This window comes from Ictidomys tridecemlineatus, unplaced genomic scaffold (assembly GCF_052094955.1).
Source record: "Ictidomys tridecemlineatus isolate mIctTri1 unplaced genomic scaffold, mIctTri1.hap1 Scaffold_78, whole genome shotgun sequence".
NCBI classification, from domain to species: Eukaryota; Metazoa; Chordata; class Mammalia; order Rodentia; family Sciuridae; genus Ictidomys; species Ictidomys tridecemlineatus.
The window spans coordinates 937,752-954,207 of NW_027525752.1; the positions used below are offsets into that span (position 1 = coordinate 937,752).

Genomic DNA, 16,456 nt, shown 5'->3' on the forward strand with positions numbered 1-16,456 from the left:
AAACCATCTGTCCCAAAGCCTTTCCCCAGCAACTCCTTAATTCTTTGAAACTCAGGTTAGATGACCCAATTACTGGTAGAGGAAATTTAGAACTTGTTGCCTGTTTTGTCTGAGGATCTTCTGTGTGTTTGTTTTAGGGATCACAGTTTTACTGTCTCTAACTGTCTTCATGCTGCTTGTAGCAGAGATTATGCCTGCAACATCTGATTCAGTGCCATTGATAGGTAAGTCAAGAGTCAGGCTCCTTTCTAGAACTACAGATTTAGAGAGTCCCTAGCATTTCCCAGTAGATGCAAAGAGTAGAAATGTGTCCTTCATGCCCTGAAGAGCTGTATTGCTCCCTCACCTATTGCCTCTGTTCACTTGGGCCCAAATAGTGGGAAGAGGATATTCAACTTTGTGGTTAGGCTTTAAGTTACTGAAATGGCTAGGAGTGGCGGTGTGCCACTGTGGTGCTAGTACTCAGGAGGCTGAGGCAAGAGGATCACTTGAATCCAAGAGTTCAAAACCAACCAGGGCAACATAGTGAGACTCCCATCTCAAAGAAAAAAAAAACATGCAAAATTGCCTATTATACCATAATTCTCCCACTTATTCTTGCTTTGAAGTCAAAGATTTTATCATTAGAGATTCATTATTTTGGTTGAGACCTTGTTTGTCTACAAATGTTTTGTTACAAAGGGAGAAACATACAATTTACCTCTTAGTCATTGTTTCCAGGAATAACTCAGGGTTTCCATATAATAAGTATTTGGGGGAAATATATGTTTTGTCCAAGACAGGTATGAGGCATGACCTTCTGCTCGGGGAGGAATGACAGGTGCTTTGCACCTTCCTGTATGGAAATAAATGGAACCATACAAAAGGATACCCAGTCTAGTGGTTAGAATTTGATACTCTCATTACTGCAGCTGGGGTTCTATTCCTTGTCAGGGAAGCAAATCCTCCAATTCAGTTGTGAGGCTGCAAAGCAGCATTCTGCCAGCACCTATGAGGTTTATTATGGGAGGTACCACTCCTATACAGTGATGGGAAGTCAGGTCTTTGGGTTCTAGGCTGCCTGCTTCCCACCAGGGGTGTGGGCAGTGGGCTATAGGCCTGGCCCAGACAGCCAGTCACTGACAGTAAGAGAGCGAGGTCTGCACACTCCTCCTGTGACTTTCAGTGCTCCTGGGGCCTCAGATCTCACCCTGTGTCTGTTCTCTTCACAGCCCAGTACTTTGCCAGCACCATGATCATTGTGGGCCTCTCTGTTGTGGTGACAGTGATTGTGCTGCAATATCACCACCATGACCCTGATGGGGGCAAGATGCCTAAGTGGGTACGTTCCTCTCACTCCCATGGAGTCAGAGCCCCTCCCTAAAGCAGAGTCTTCATATGGTTTATCTGTTTTAAAAACCAGCCCCCAAAGTAGCACTCCAAAACAAATGGGTCTGTTTTTCATATGACTTCACCTCTCTGACTTCAACCTCTTTTCAGAGAGTGTAGTTATGGTGAGTGTGCCTCTTAGTATCCATCCTATGACAGTGTTTTAACCTGACATCCCAGAGCATGGCTCACATAACTGGCTGCCTGTGTATTTTGCTAACAGAGTGTTTCTAAAAACTATTCTTTTGCATGGCCAAATTGGAGAATTTTGCAACAGTAGAAAGCAACTGATGACACAGACACTTAGCAACTCGGTGAGGGCTTCACAACAGAATGAGCTATACAAAAACATAGCTACCCTTTCGTATCTGCAGAAAATTGATTTCAGGATTGCCTGTAGATATCAAAAATCTTTTAGATTTTGTTTAGAGAATAATGGAAAAACAAGTCTGTACATGTTTAGTACAGATGCAGTTATTTTCTTAAATGTTGGTCAAATCCATGGATATGGAACCTGCAGATATAAAGGGCCCAAGTGTACATACACTTAATACACATAGAAACATAATCTAATGGAAACCCTATAATGTAAAGGTAGATAGGTTACTAGTAGAGAAAGGAAAGGGGATGGGAAAAAAATGGAATAACTTGATTAGAACTGAGCCAGGGCCAGGAGTTTCCCCATGTCACCAGAACAAAACCTGAGTTTTCACCTCCCATGCTCATGTGGACCCTGCAGACCTTCTTGGTCTTCCTGTCCAGAGTGTTTAGTCTAGGATGGAAAAATCTCTTCTATCCCCAAAGGAACCTGTCTTTAGAGACCCATTAGTTTGTATTTAAGCCCAGAAGAGAGTCTAGGAATCACCACCATGTTAAACGTAGCATAAAGTATGAGATGCATTTATATACTCTCCAGGAACAGAAAGTTTCTGGGCTTTCTAAGAACATTCAATGTGCAGTAGTTCATAGTTACCTACAAGTTAACTAAGGGAAGATCACTTTTTTAAAATATTGGGCTTGCAAATTTATTGTTTCCCCCTCAAGTTCCTTTTCATGTACACTCTTCTCATATACTTAGTAAAAACTCACCTGTAACTTATAGTGCCAGCAGCAGTGTCACTCAACCTAAAATGATGATGCCTCCTGCATAGGTCACATTGCTACCATATGTGAGACTTGTTTTGAGAAGTACCTACCCCCTTTAAAAAATGGGATTCATTTGCACGTATGCAACTACATTCTCATCTGACTTTCTCATATATTTGACACACTTGGAAAAGATGCCAGGACAGATATGAGAGTAGGCTTCTAGTTTATTTTTTGTCTGTCTGTCTGTCCTTCTTTCTGTTTGAAGCAGATGATACATTTAGATACATTTACCTGTTTCAAAAGTGTACATCATATTAACACTATACCTAAGAAAATTGAGCTCCTATTCCCACCCTTCACCCTGCTCCCACCACCAATATTGAAACATTCAAATGAATTTCTTCTTTTTTCCTTTTAGTGTTTGTTTATGAAAATATGAACACTTATTTCTTATTAGTTATTCAACTGATATGGAGATAAGGGAATGAAACACAGATGCAAAACCATTTTTAATGACCTGATAACACTCTGCTCTTGTGAAAAATCTTAATTAAAAGCATATGCTAATTTTTCACCTCTTAGCATAAGAGCTTGTTAGAACCAATTGGCTACAAATGAAATATAAAGTGTATACATTTCATTTTTATATAGCATACTACATTTTTCTTTTCTTCCATGTGTTTTTAAAACATAAACAGCCTCCAAGGGACTCTTACAATGATCTGTTGCTCTGAAGAAGATACTGCTGAGTGCAGTGGCATTATGTGACATTTGCACAGTCAGAAACAAAACTATAACCTAACAGAAGAGGTCACGAGCACAGTTTGATAAATGCCAAGAGGATAATTTCATCTTTGGAGATGCTTTGGCCTTGAAAGCTAATAATTCAGGCCATGGAATTAAAAATAGACTTGGCAATGTGGATCATATTAGCTGGATTTGTGCCTCAGGGTATGTGCAGATTCAGTCATGGCTGGAAAAGTGCCTGACCCTGCTTGGCTCTCATGTGCACAGTTGCATCTGGGTATAGTTGCAATCACTATCGGACACCTTCCCTCAAGGTCTGGTGAAGACTTTGTGGTATTTCCAAGAAGGAGTTGGGCTAAGTCACTGGAACTCAGAAAGAGCATGTAGTCTCTGACTGATGAAGCTACAGAGGTCTAGGTACATTACCTGGTGTAGCCACTTGCTTATTGTATGACCTTGAGCCAATTAATTAGCGTCTTGGAGCTTCATTTTATCTGTGTGTAAAATGAGAGAATTAAGCTCACTTCCTAGAGCTCTTAATGGCCCAAGTGAGATGACATGTCTCTTGAGGGCCAAATTCACCCTAGATGTTTTCACAGAGGTTTATGTTTTCCTCCTCCGCACAGATGGTGAAAAACACTCCAGGGTCAGGAGACCCAGCCTTCCTAGCATATAGAGTGCCACCTACTGTGGAAAGCACACTGTGAAATGAAGGCCTATCTTTGAAGCTATAGTGAAAATTATTTTAGTGTTTCTTCTTCTTCTTCTTCTTCCTTCTTCCTTCTTCCTTCTTCTTCTCATTCCCTGCCCCCAGATCTTGTTTGCTTCAGTCACCTTTGATAAGATACCATAAAAATGAATGTCAGGAAAGACTTTCCTGCAGATATGAGCTTCACAACTTACCATCTCTATCTACATGGAGATAGATCTGCTAGGTTGCTGATGAAATTTTCCCATACTCAAAAAATGAAATAGGTATCTGGATGATTTTAGGAAAAGAGCTCCCTTTTTATATACTTATCTAGGGAAACTTACAAAAATTATATAGTTATCTAGAGATGCCTTCAAAAATGCTTCCTTTTTTTTTCTTATTTTGGGACATTAGCTGTCTCCCCTCTTTCCAAGAGAGTTAAAAATAATATAAACTCACATGGTAATTTTTCACAAACTTCTTCAGGCACATTAGTACCAAATGTGTATAATATACTTGAGCCAGAGTTTGGCAAACTGAGACCCAGCTGGTCAGATTTAGCCCACAAACTTTTTAAAATACAGTGTTATTAGAAAATTGTTATACTCATCTGTTTACATCCTTTCTATGTTTGTTACTTCGTAAGCTGAGTAGTTGCAACAGAGATCTGTGGCCTGCAGATCTAAAAATGTACCATCTGTCTCTTTATAGAAAGTTTGCCAACTCTGCTTTCAACTTTCAATATAAGTACTTTCCCAGACATCCTTTTATTTGGTGTTCACTGTAGCCTAAGGGATCCTAAGATGAGGGGCTCTATGACTTCCTTGGTCCACAGCACATTGGTGTCTCAGGAATTTTTCCACAGAGCTCCTAGACCTGAGGAAATATTCCCCAACAGTGTCTTTATTACATAGGTTGAAACAATTTAGCTTTTATGTCTTAACATCATGAGAGCCCCTGTAGGGTACATTCAGCACATCCTCTTGAGTCTTGGGATTAGATTGGAAACCACTGTCTTCATTTTTTTGTTTCACATTGGAACTTGATTTTTTTTTCAGGGAAACTTGGAAAACCAGTGTTGCAAAGATATAATGTCATCACGAGATGTGACCATCTAATGTTGAAAGCCTGAACTATTTCAAATCAGTGGTCCTTGTGTTCAAGGGCTGTCCTTAAATGTTAAAATCTCCCAGTGCCTCTGTGATTTACAGTGGTCTTCCAGGGTGCCTTACACACAGTATGGGAGATAGAGGATTAGACCTGAAGGTCCTTGGTTACAGATGTGTGAAGATCAGAGAGGGAAAGTAACTTTTGTTGTTTACCTATCCCAGAGGTATTCTTACCAAGCCAGGCCTCCTCTGACAAGGCTGTCTTCTTAAAGAATGCAGCATGTGTGCCCACCCCAGGGAAAAAAATCAGCTCATAACCAGGGTGATAAACCTGTTATAGCTTTTATTCTCACTTCATGTTTGACTAACAGTTGTTAGGCTTTGGCACCGCCTGCCCATATAGAATCACTGGGGAGGTGATGAAACGTGTTAGCCCCAGGATCAACAAAGTCAGGCCTGTTATGTAGGATCACAGTGCTGTCAGGATCAGTTAAAATCCACTTCTTGGCCTCTCTTAACATTCTCTTGTCCCCCCAGACCAGAGTCATTCTTCTTAACTAGTGTGCATGGTTCCTGCGCATGAAGAGGCCCGGGGAAGACAAGGTCCGCCCAGCTTGCCAGCACAAGCAGTGACGCTGCAGCCTGGCCAGTGTGGAGTTGAGTGCGAGTGCAGGGCCTCCTACCAGCAACGGGAACCTTCTGTATATCGGCTTCCGAGGCCTGGAGGGCATGCACTGCGCCCCGACCCCTGACTCTGGGGTTGTGTGTGGCCGCATGGCTTGTTCCCCTACACATGATGAGCACCTTCTGCATGGTGGACAGCCCTCAGAGGGGGACCCAGACCTGGCCAAGATCCTGGAGGAGGTCCGCTACATTGCCAACCGCTTCCGCTGCCAGGATGAGAGTGAGGCTGTCTGTAGTGAGTGGAAGTTTGCAGCCTGCGTGGTGGACCGCCTGTGCCTCATGGCCTTCTCAGTCTTCACCATCATCTGCACCATTGGCATCCTCATGTCAGCTCCAAACTTCGTGGAGGCTGTGTCCAAAGACTTTGCATAACATCACCCAGTTCTATACACATAGGAAATGCACAGATAGGCAAAGTGGTTGTTGGTGAGAATTCTGTGGTAAACTCACAGCAGCATTAAATGTGACAACTCTGATGTATCCTTTGTGGCTGTCAATCCTGATGGTTACAGGTTTCCTTGTTACCTTCAGTAATAGGATCTTAGTATTTTTCTGTTTGATATCTTATGCATACCATTGGCACATCACTATGTTCAGCAGGGCCACTGTACAGTCATTTTGCCCATTTGTTCTCTTTCTGGAGAGCCATTTAGAGAGATCTCTGTGGCTCCAGACTGCCAGGGCAGGCCTGTACAGTTGGTTTTGCATGCTTGCATGTCATTTGCCATAAGGCCCACATAAAAATTCAACGTGTGCTTTTGCCTGTGTACAAACCTAGATTAAAACTAATGATAATAAACCACTCACTAAATCCATTCTAATAATTGACTTGTGAAAGAAAAAAAAAAACTAAAACCTATCTGCTGGCTTTTCTGTAGTTCAACTATATATTTTTTCTCTACCGATGAGAGTCGGTAGAGAGAAACAGTTGTATGCTGTTTATAGAAGAGAGTGAGACAGACACTGTTTGTGTGTGTATGTGTGTGTTTCTTGTAAACTATGTTTATACCAGCTGACTAATTTTTACAAACCTATTCTTTTGAGAAAAATCAGAGGGACTCAAGTTTGTGTCAATTCCAATATAGGACCAGACCCAGTCAAGTGTGCATGAGAGGCTGTGTCCCCTGTAGATCCTAGATGACTCCCAAGATTCACGTGCTACCCCTCGACACTGTTCTGTTCTGCAAAATTCAAAGGACAAATAGTGTTCTGTGAGAAATACCAGCTCGAAGGAATAACTGAAGCTAAGTTACACACTTTAATGTGCTTTTTTAAAAATAAGAATGTCTTAGATGCTTCATACTTGTTGGAGATGATTCGTTTTAGAAGAATGTCCATCCAAATGCACACCGTAAAATGAGCATATTATTTGGCTTTTTCTCCATGTGACAGGGCCAGGAGGCAGGGACTGGGACCTCTCTGGGCCCCTGTGTAGTAAGAACTGGGGAGGGGATGGTGGCTTTCCGAGATGCCCATCAGTAGCAGTCAACATGGAGGAGCTGTCAGAACATCAGAGGCTGCACAGCAATAAGCCCTGGTTTCTGACTTTTGGGGTTCTGCCTCCTTATAGCTTGTTCACCCCAGTTTCAACACAGAAAGTTGGCTCAGGGTTAATGGGTGATTCACTGGAGATGTGTTCTAAAGACAAGAACAATTTCAATTTTTTAACCTAAGAGGGGACACCATATCCCACTGAGATTAGCAGGTAGTAATCACTATTGCCTCTTCTTGGTTGTTATTGTTTTTAATGAGATCAGAAGGTAATTCACCAAGAAAAACCTCTGTGGTTCTATTGTGTCATTCAGTAACTGCTCAAAGCTCAAAACTGTGCTTCTGAGCTCCTAGAAATCTTTAATCTGCATCCAACCACTGAGTGGGGCACATCATGAAAGATTAGATTTTCAGATCAAAAGAAATTGCCATCCATTTCACTAATTTCTGAGTAATGCCTATAAATTCACTTGTTTAGAGAAAATGAAGGTTTGTGTGTATTATGTGTGCATGGGTGCGTGCATATGTGCATTTCACTAATTTCTGAGTAATGCCTATAAATTCACTTGTTTAGAGAAAATGAAGGTTTGTGTGTATTATGTGTGCATGGGTGCGTGCATATGTGCAAGTGCCTGTGTGTGCAACTTGAGAAGAGAACTTGTTTACAACAAGAAGGTTGATAAACCACGAGACTCTAGTAAAATGCTATTTGGAGCAGGGTTGTTTGGCTTTTTTTTCTTTCTTTTTTTTTTTTTTAAAGAGAGAGTGAGAGAGGAGAGAGAGTGAGAGAGAGAGAGAGAGAGAATTTTTAATATTTATTTATTTATTTTTTTTAGTTCTCGGCGGACACAACATCTTTGTTGGTATGTGGTGCTGAGGATCGAACCCGGGTCGCATGCATGCTAGGTGAGTGCGCTACCGCTTGAGCCACATCCCCAGCCCCTTTTTTTTCTTAATTCATTTTCTTGTGCATGTCAGGCTCTTCTCTTATGTCTGGAAATATTTTAATTTATCATTTATCTTTTGATGTGTTTATTAGTTTGCTTGTTTATTGGCATATAGAATGTTTATAATATTATGTTGTAAATTTATCTGTATTTTTCTTTGCAGATACTGGGATTTATTTACAGTTTATTTAAATGCCTTCCTGATTTTGAGATTATAAATAAACTTACTTTTTCTTCTAAAATTTTGTGGTTTCATTTGTTTATATCTTCTGACTTCGAGGGAATCTTTTATTGCAAGAAACAGAGGTAAAGACCCTATTTCTTCCCTCCAATCTGTGATCAGTGGTGTCAATCCAGTATATAACAATGTGTTTCTGTAATAAAATAATATTCTCCCCACTTGCTCAAAATGCCACCTTATGTGTAAACTTAGTTTCTTTAAGCATTTGGGTCTATTTTTCTTCTGTTGATCTCTCTCTCTCTCTCTCTCTCTCTCTCTCTCTCTCTCTCTCTCTCTCTCTCTCTCTCTCCCCTCCCCCCGCCCCTTTTCTAAAGCTTTATTCAATAGTTTCAAGTTAACACACTCATCAACTGCCATTTTCTCTTTATTTTTCTGTCATATGCATCATTTTTTAAAATTGTACCTCAATTTATAAATTGAGTGTTGCTATTCAGAAACACTACAACTAGGCTTGTATTCAAGTCAAATTTTAAGTCACTCATTTGAGTTTTATGGGTTTTTTTAACAGGTTCTATGAATCTCTTGTCTATTTACAGATATTTTGTTTTGCTTATCATTTTCAATGGAATGACTTTTTTTCCATTTTTTCAAACTGGATGTTTAGAAAAGTCATTGGGTTTTCTACATTATGAATCTCTTGTCTTTTTACAGATGTTTTGTTTTGCTATCATTTTCAATGGAATGACTTTTTTTCCATTTTTTCAAACTGGATGTTTAGAAAAGTCATTGGGTTTTCTACATTAATGTCATAATCAACCACTATAATTGTGATATTTTTTCTCAGATTTTCTTTGGACTTCTTCCCAATATTACGCTTCTTTCTTTCTTTATCCAATTGCATTTGTTAAGTAACAATGATTCACATAGCACACTTGTCTGTTCTTAATGTTAATGGGATATTTTAATGTCTCACATAATTCTGTTTGTATGAAGACATGTATTTTCCTTGTCATAATAAAAAGGTATCCATTTAGTCTCTCAAACTATTACTGCTCCCTTGGAAAAATGTGCATATTAGATTTTTGTCAAAGCCTTCCCAGTATCCATGGAGATCATCAGATACTTTCCCCCTTTGCTCTAGTAGAATGTTTTATTATGTTAATAGAATCCTTAAGAGTAAATCATTATTATATTCCTGAGGTGATTGCTACTTGGTCTTATGATTTTTGCTATCAATAGTCGTAATTATGATTAATCATTCCACAGCTTGCTTTTGTGTGCATCGATGGATTCAACTTACTGTGGATGACAAATATGCAGGAAAAAGTTGCATCTGCTCTCTGAACACATACAGATTTTATTGTCACTATTCCCCAGTAATACAATATGGCAGCATTTACATAGCATTTGTATCATATTAGGTATTATAAATAATGTAGGAATGATTTAAAGTAAAGGGGAGAATATGTATAGGTTACATGCAAATATTGTACCATTTAATATGAGGGAATTGAACAACATCATATTTTGATATCTGAGGAGGGTCCTGGAATGAAACCCCTGAGGACTACTCTACTTGGTTTTAGAATCATTTTCTACTTAAGTTTGAGAGAACCATGTGTGAGATCTCTGGGCTAGCACCATTATGTTTCTGGATTTCTCCTACCAAGCAGGTTAGGTCCTCAAGCACTTCTGGAGTTAATTTCAGTTACATATTTTAATATAAAATTAATCATATCTATTTTTCATCTTAGAATAGTTTTACAATATAGGTGTTTAGGATTTTTAATGTATTTTTTTCCTCCTCTAATTGTGTACGTGTCTCCTGTGTTCATTGATTTGACTTGACACAGTTTTTTTTTTCTTTGACATTTCTACTTAGCAGCTTGGGGACCTAGATGCTGAGTCCCATTGGTCCCTGTGCTGAGGCAGTCTTCCTGCTGATAGCAGGAATCAGGGTAACCCAAGCCACAGGTACAGAAGTGTAGCCTTCTCCTGCCCAGCTTCAGGGACCCAGGATGGGAACTTTTGCCTTCCATGGGCACTGAGAGCCAGTGGAACAAACCTGGAAGGACAACCAGACTGTATTAGATGTTGCTGGTCATTCCACTCACACTGGGAACAGTCCTCTAGAGAACAGACCCAAACAAACTTTTACCAGAAGCCCTCTTGCCATGTATTTCTCAGGAAATAACGCTTTCTTGCATAATTTACCATTCATTTCTTTATTCTTTTCCTACAAAACACCCCTTCCATCCTCCTTAGACCTTGGTCAAAGAATTGCTGCCTCACCACTGGTGGATTCTTCTTCTAATTTCATTTAATTTATTTTTATATGGGTTTGACCTTCTCATGTAGTATATCATGAGTTGGGGAAGTGGTTCCAAAGTAATTGATTTAGGCTGCTGTCTGCAGTTTCCATCTGTATGAAACTTTGGGGGCAGACTCCTACTATGTCCACAGCAAACCCCACTTTAGGAGTTGCAGGAACAAGGAACAGTTCATAGTTTTAACATCTTTTTTTTTTTTATTTTGTTGCTGGACTTTACACATGTTAGGCAAAAACTCTACCAGTGAGCTACATCCTCAGCTCTTAACCACTTTTAAGAGTGCAGGTCAGTAACATCAAGAAATTTTCAAATTGTTGTGCAGTCATCACCTGCATCCATCTCCAAGGACATTATCATCTTCCCCAGCTGTAATTCTGAACCCATTAAACACTAACTCCTCATTTTGCCTACCCTTTGCCCTGGCCACCACCATTATTTTTTCTATCTATGCCAATATGATACTCCAGGAGCCTCATGTAAGTGGAATTGTATGACATTTGTTCTTTTTGTGACTGGCTTCTTTTTCTTAGCATAATGTCCTTAAGATTCATCCATGTTACAGTTTCTTTTCTACTTTGATGTTGTGATGTATTTTTCTGTTATTCAGAAGATTCCAAATTCCTATGTTTCTGTGTATTTTTATTTAATCAAATGAATACTTTAACTTTCAAATTTTATTATTCTAATCAAAGATTTAACAGCCATCTCCACGTTTTGATACATAGTGTTTTATTATCTTCATTTGGTAAATATGAGTTAACTTTGATGTCTTCTTCTACTGAGCTTTAAAGAATGTTTTAACATTCTCAGTTTTATTGAGTTAAAAATTTCAAATTTTATTCCACTTTTCTTTGAACACTGTGTGTGTGTGTGTGTGTGTGTGTGTGTGTGTGTGTGTGTATAAAAATGAGTTTGTATAAATAAGTCCTATTCTGAATGGGACCCTGACCCCCATCTGGATTTCTGTTCCCACTGCCTTTGACTACTTGTCCTGTCACAGCCTGGCATTGCTTCTCTTTGAATTTTCCTTCCATTTTCTATATGCTGTTTAACAAAATCAGATTTTGATTCTCCTGTAAATCTTCATCTTGAATTCATACTTGATTGCTTTTAAAATCAGGCCCATAGGGGCTGAGGCTGTGGCTCAGTGATAGAGTGCTTACCTAGCATGTGTGAGGCACTGGGTTCGATTCTTAGCACCACATATAAATAAAATAAAGTCCTTTGACAACTAAAAACAATATTTAAAAATTAAGGCCCATAGATTTTCTGAGAAGATGCCTAGTGTATTCTTACCTACTGATGGGGAAAACAGGCTGTATATTCTCTACATTCACACAGCACTTCCAGTCTTCAGGTATGCATGGTTTTTCCCCACTAACCAAGACACCTGCTTGGAGTCTTATAGTTTAATCCAATCTGCTACTAACTGCCTAGAATGAGGGCAGACTCTACAGGCAAAAGTCTCATCCCACCAAACTGTCCCTTGTCCCACTTCTCTACCAAGTAGTGGTCCCAGGTATCCACAACTTCTGTCGGATTTGGTTACAAATTGGAAATTCCCCTTCTAAGTTTCAATCATGTTCCAGAACTGCTTATATAACTCAGAGAAACATTCTACTTACATTCACTCATTTATTGTAAGGGATACAACTCTGGAACAGCCACATAGAAGAGAAGTATATGGAAAGGATTGAGGTATGGGATGAGGTATGGAGTTTCCATGCCTCTTTGGGTATGCGACGCTCCTGGCACCTCCACCAGTTCACCAACCTGGAAGCTCCCAGACCCATCCTTTAGGAATTCCTATGGAGGTTTCATTCATGGGTCTGATCAATTATTGACTATGTTTCCAATTCTTCTTCCCTCCTGTGGTCAAAGGTTCCAGGTTTCTAATCATGGCTTGGTCTTTCTGACTTCCTGCCCCCATTCAGGAACCCAACAAGAGTGCTACCTCGTTAGGACAAAAAAAAAAAATCTTCCATCACACAGAATATTCCTAGGACTTAGAAGCTATGTGCCAGGAACTGGGTCAATTAACAAAAAATAGATCAAAAGATACTCTGTGTTCCCCTGTCACTTAGGAAATTACAAGGATTTTTCACACTCATAATTTGTATTTCTTTGATGCACTTTTAGATTTATCTGGAATATGAATTTACATTTTAATATAACAGATATATTTACTTTTAACAATTTTAAACATTTTAAAATTCATATTTCTTTTGCTTCCTGTTTGGGATTTTCTTTCTTTTTCTTCCTTTTTGGTTGCATGGCTTCCTTTTGTTAAAATAAAGAAATATTTTTGTGTGTCTAAGTGGTTACCTATATAATATTTCATAATAAAATTAAACGTATATTTCATAATTCACCAACATGACAGCATCTATTCATTTTCTATTTCTCATCTCAAAGACTAGCACATTATTAGTTATCTTTTTTGTTTTTAGTCCTTCTGCAAACAAAGTTTCCTTTTATAGGCTTACATAATGTTTTAATATTTATCAATTCTTAACAGTATCTTATACTACTATTGAGGGCAAAATTGGAAGATATTAAAAGGGATGTGAAAATTAATTCATTTTGCATGCAATCTTCTCTTTCCCCAATTTTGATAGTGTAATTACCTTTGTTATTTTTACCACTTCACAAGTTGTAACATTTACTTTATGAAAATTCATTTCCTGCCATCACATACATGGTATACTTATGAACACCCCATATTTTCTTTATTTTGGCTTATAGATGTGTCATTCTTCTCTATTCCTTGTAGAGATCTGAAACTTTTCCTCTATGTTGCTAACATTTTTTTTTCCCTGACATTATCTATTCCGTCCTGCCCTGACCCTTTATTACCTATTCCAAAATGATGGTGGTTTGGGTTCCTCATTTGTTTCTAAAGCTCTGCAGTTCACCTTTCATCTCTTATTAGTTCCGTTTGTTATACATGACAATAGGATTCATTTTGATAAAATTACAAAGGCATGGATTACAATTTGCTCTCATTCAGTCCCCAGTACTTCCTTTTCCCCTCCTGTTCCCCCTTCCCTAGTTCCTCTCTCTATTGAACTTTCTGATATTTACTTATATTTTTTTAAAATTACTGTCTGTGGACGTACATGGTGGTGACATTCACTGTGATGGATTCATATAGGTATATAGGAAAGTTAGATCAGATTCATTCCACTTACTTTCCCTATCCCATTTTTCCTCCCTTCCCTTCAACCTCCTTCATCTATTCCACCAATTCCAGCTTTCTGCTCGTTTTAAAGAAAAAAATTTCTCATTAACTTCCTATATAGAAGTTGGAGAATTTTCTTCTCTCTTATATTTCTTTGCAAAATAGAATCTTTCCTCACATGCCACAGTTTATTCTTTCATTTCTAATCTCCTTTAGTAAGTTAGCATGAACACCTCCCCATTTATTTTCATTTAATTTCTTTTTTTAATTTTTAAAAAAATACTTTTTAGTTGTAAATGGACATAATATCTTTATTTATCTATTTTTATGTGGTGCTGAGGATGGAACCCAGTGCCTCACCTGTGCAAGGCAGGTGCTCTACCATTGAGCCACAGCCTCAGCCCCATCATTTAATTTCCTTTAAATAGAAGGTCTGTGACCCTCTTCCCAAATTCTCAAATTATTTTCTCATAAGCTCAAGTTGAAGACTCAGTATTCCCTCTTCATTCTGCTTTTTTTTTTTTTTTTTTTTTGCTGAGCTTCTTAGAGGAAGGTCAACCTCCAGCATGGAAGTTCTGAGCTTTTCTGTTTAAAGTTGTTGCTGCTGTCATTGGCCTATTAGTGCCCATAACATCTCAGGTATTGCTCTGGGGGGAGATCTGCACTGTCAGTTATCTTTGTACTCCAGCATGGAATTCTGACCTCTTTGATCAGCAGAACTGGTTCTTCAGCTTTCTCCTTTTACCCTGATCTTCCCAGCAGTGTTTTCCAATACTTGACCTCAAATCCACCTTTAGTTAGGACAGAGGAAAGACAAGATTTCCATGCATTTTGCTGTTAGGACTGGGAGCTGGTGGGATGGTGTGGGGGCACCCACATTTTTCCTGATTGTGCCTTGCAGGTGGTTACAGTGGCATCCCTTTTCCATTCTGTTCATGGAAGGAAGACACATGAAGAGCTCTGGTAGCTTTTCTGCATCTGCTGGGATCCTTGGGATTTTGTAGGGGCTTCTGCACTCATGGGATTTCTTGAATTCTTTCCAATTTAGAACTTCTCAATCAAATCTCATTCCAAATTGGCAATGGAGGGTGGGAAAAAGGGAACAGCTTATAAGCAAAGCTCGCTGTAGGATGTCAATTATTTTCCCTTGTGACAGAAGAGATGTCTGGAATGGTGGCTCACAGCATCTGCTGAGCATTCAAAGTATTCAAATGGCATTATCTCTAGCCCCAGGATTGGGGTGGGGACAAAATTCCCAAGTCACAGTAGGGTATCTATAGAATATGCAATCATTTTGCATTATTGCAAAATTAGAAAAGCATAAACCAAACCCTCCAAAGTCAAGGACTGTCTACATTTCAGGTGGAGGCATGTCTAGGGTGGGGTGGGAATGCACTGAAGCAGGAGCCATGCTCAATAGATACAGCCGCTCCATTTTTCTTAGTTGCAGCATTTTGAAAATGTGGCATGAGGCTCTGTCTCTTCACATAACTGCTGCCGTTTAGTATTTTGCTGGTTATTTTAGGAACATCTCTGACCCTTTCTTCCTCTCACAAAACTTTCATAAAGCCATTGAGCATATAGTCAGAAAAAATGGGGAACAGTGGAGGTGTTAGACATAAATACCAAGGCTAGTGGAAAATTATAGCCTCAATAATTTTAGAGTATCATGGCAGATGTTTTTAACTTCATGCTGGAGCTGTTGATCTTTCTGTTAAAGGACCTTATGTAGTTGCACAACTTAATATTTTTCCACCTACATTTTCCCATTTTGCTTTCTGTGATAAATGATAATATTAAAGAGCTCGCCATTTCTTATAGTATCCTTTTATTAACCTCATGCATGCTTTTCAAGATAAATTACTTTAAACTATCAAAGAAAATAAGGATAGTCTTATATATGTATTTTAAGGTTAAAATAGAAATTTTGTTAAAATTTTTATCGTGATAATTATTCAATCATATTAATTGTACAAATTAATGGGTTTCCATGTGCTATTTCCATACGTGTATATATCATGCTTTAACCTATACATTTAAAAAATTAGTATACAATATAAAAGCAGCTGTTACACTTTTCAAATATAAGAAGTCTCAAAAACTTAAATGGCAAGTGTCCCTACTTACTGTTGCTCCCTTTACTCTGGGCATTCTTGGCTTTCTGTTTCCTCGGGTCAGGATTAACTCCTGTGGGTATCCTCGTTTTCCAGGCTTCATGCTGTCCACAAAGAGAAATGTGGCTGTAGTACTTTAGAATGCAGGGTTTCAAATCCTTGGTGAAAAGAGTTCACTCTACTCAACTCGATTCAGAATTTTCAAAATATATAAAGGTTTAGAGCTCATCTATGCCATCAGGTTCTAAACATACTTAATTTTTTTAAAAAAAATTTAAGCAAAAGAAATAAGAATCACTGCTCTGGAGTTAAGGATTGGGAGATTTCAGGTTTGGCCCTAAAGAGAAGTAGCAAAAGAGGAATTTTAAAAATGATTAAAAATTGGCTCAGGAGGCAGTGGACCCTCGAGGGAGGAGGCACGGGGTCTTCTAAGCATCTCTGTTTGAGGAAGTAGGGGCCTCTTGCTGTCGGGAGGGCACCTTGGTGGTAATGGCCAGCAGTAGGTTTTTGAGTTCTCCTGAGAT

General features: G+C 38.8%; 1 pseudogene; it reads left to right on the forward strand.

Moving 5' to 3' along the window:
* The window catches only part of LOC144374629 (neuronal acetylcholine receptor subunit alpha-7-like), a 107,014-nt pseudogene extending 98,646 nt beyond the window's left edge, over positions 1-8,368 (forward strand).
* Positions 8,369-16,456: the final 8,088 nt, after the last annotated feature.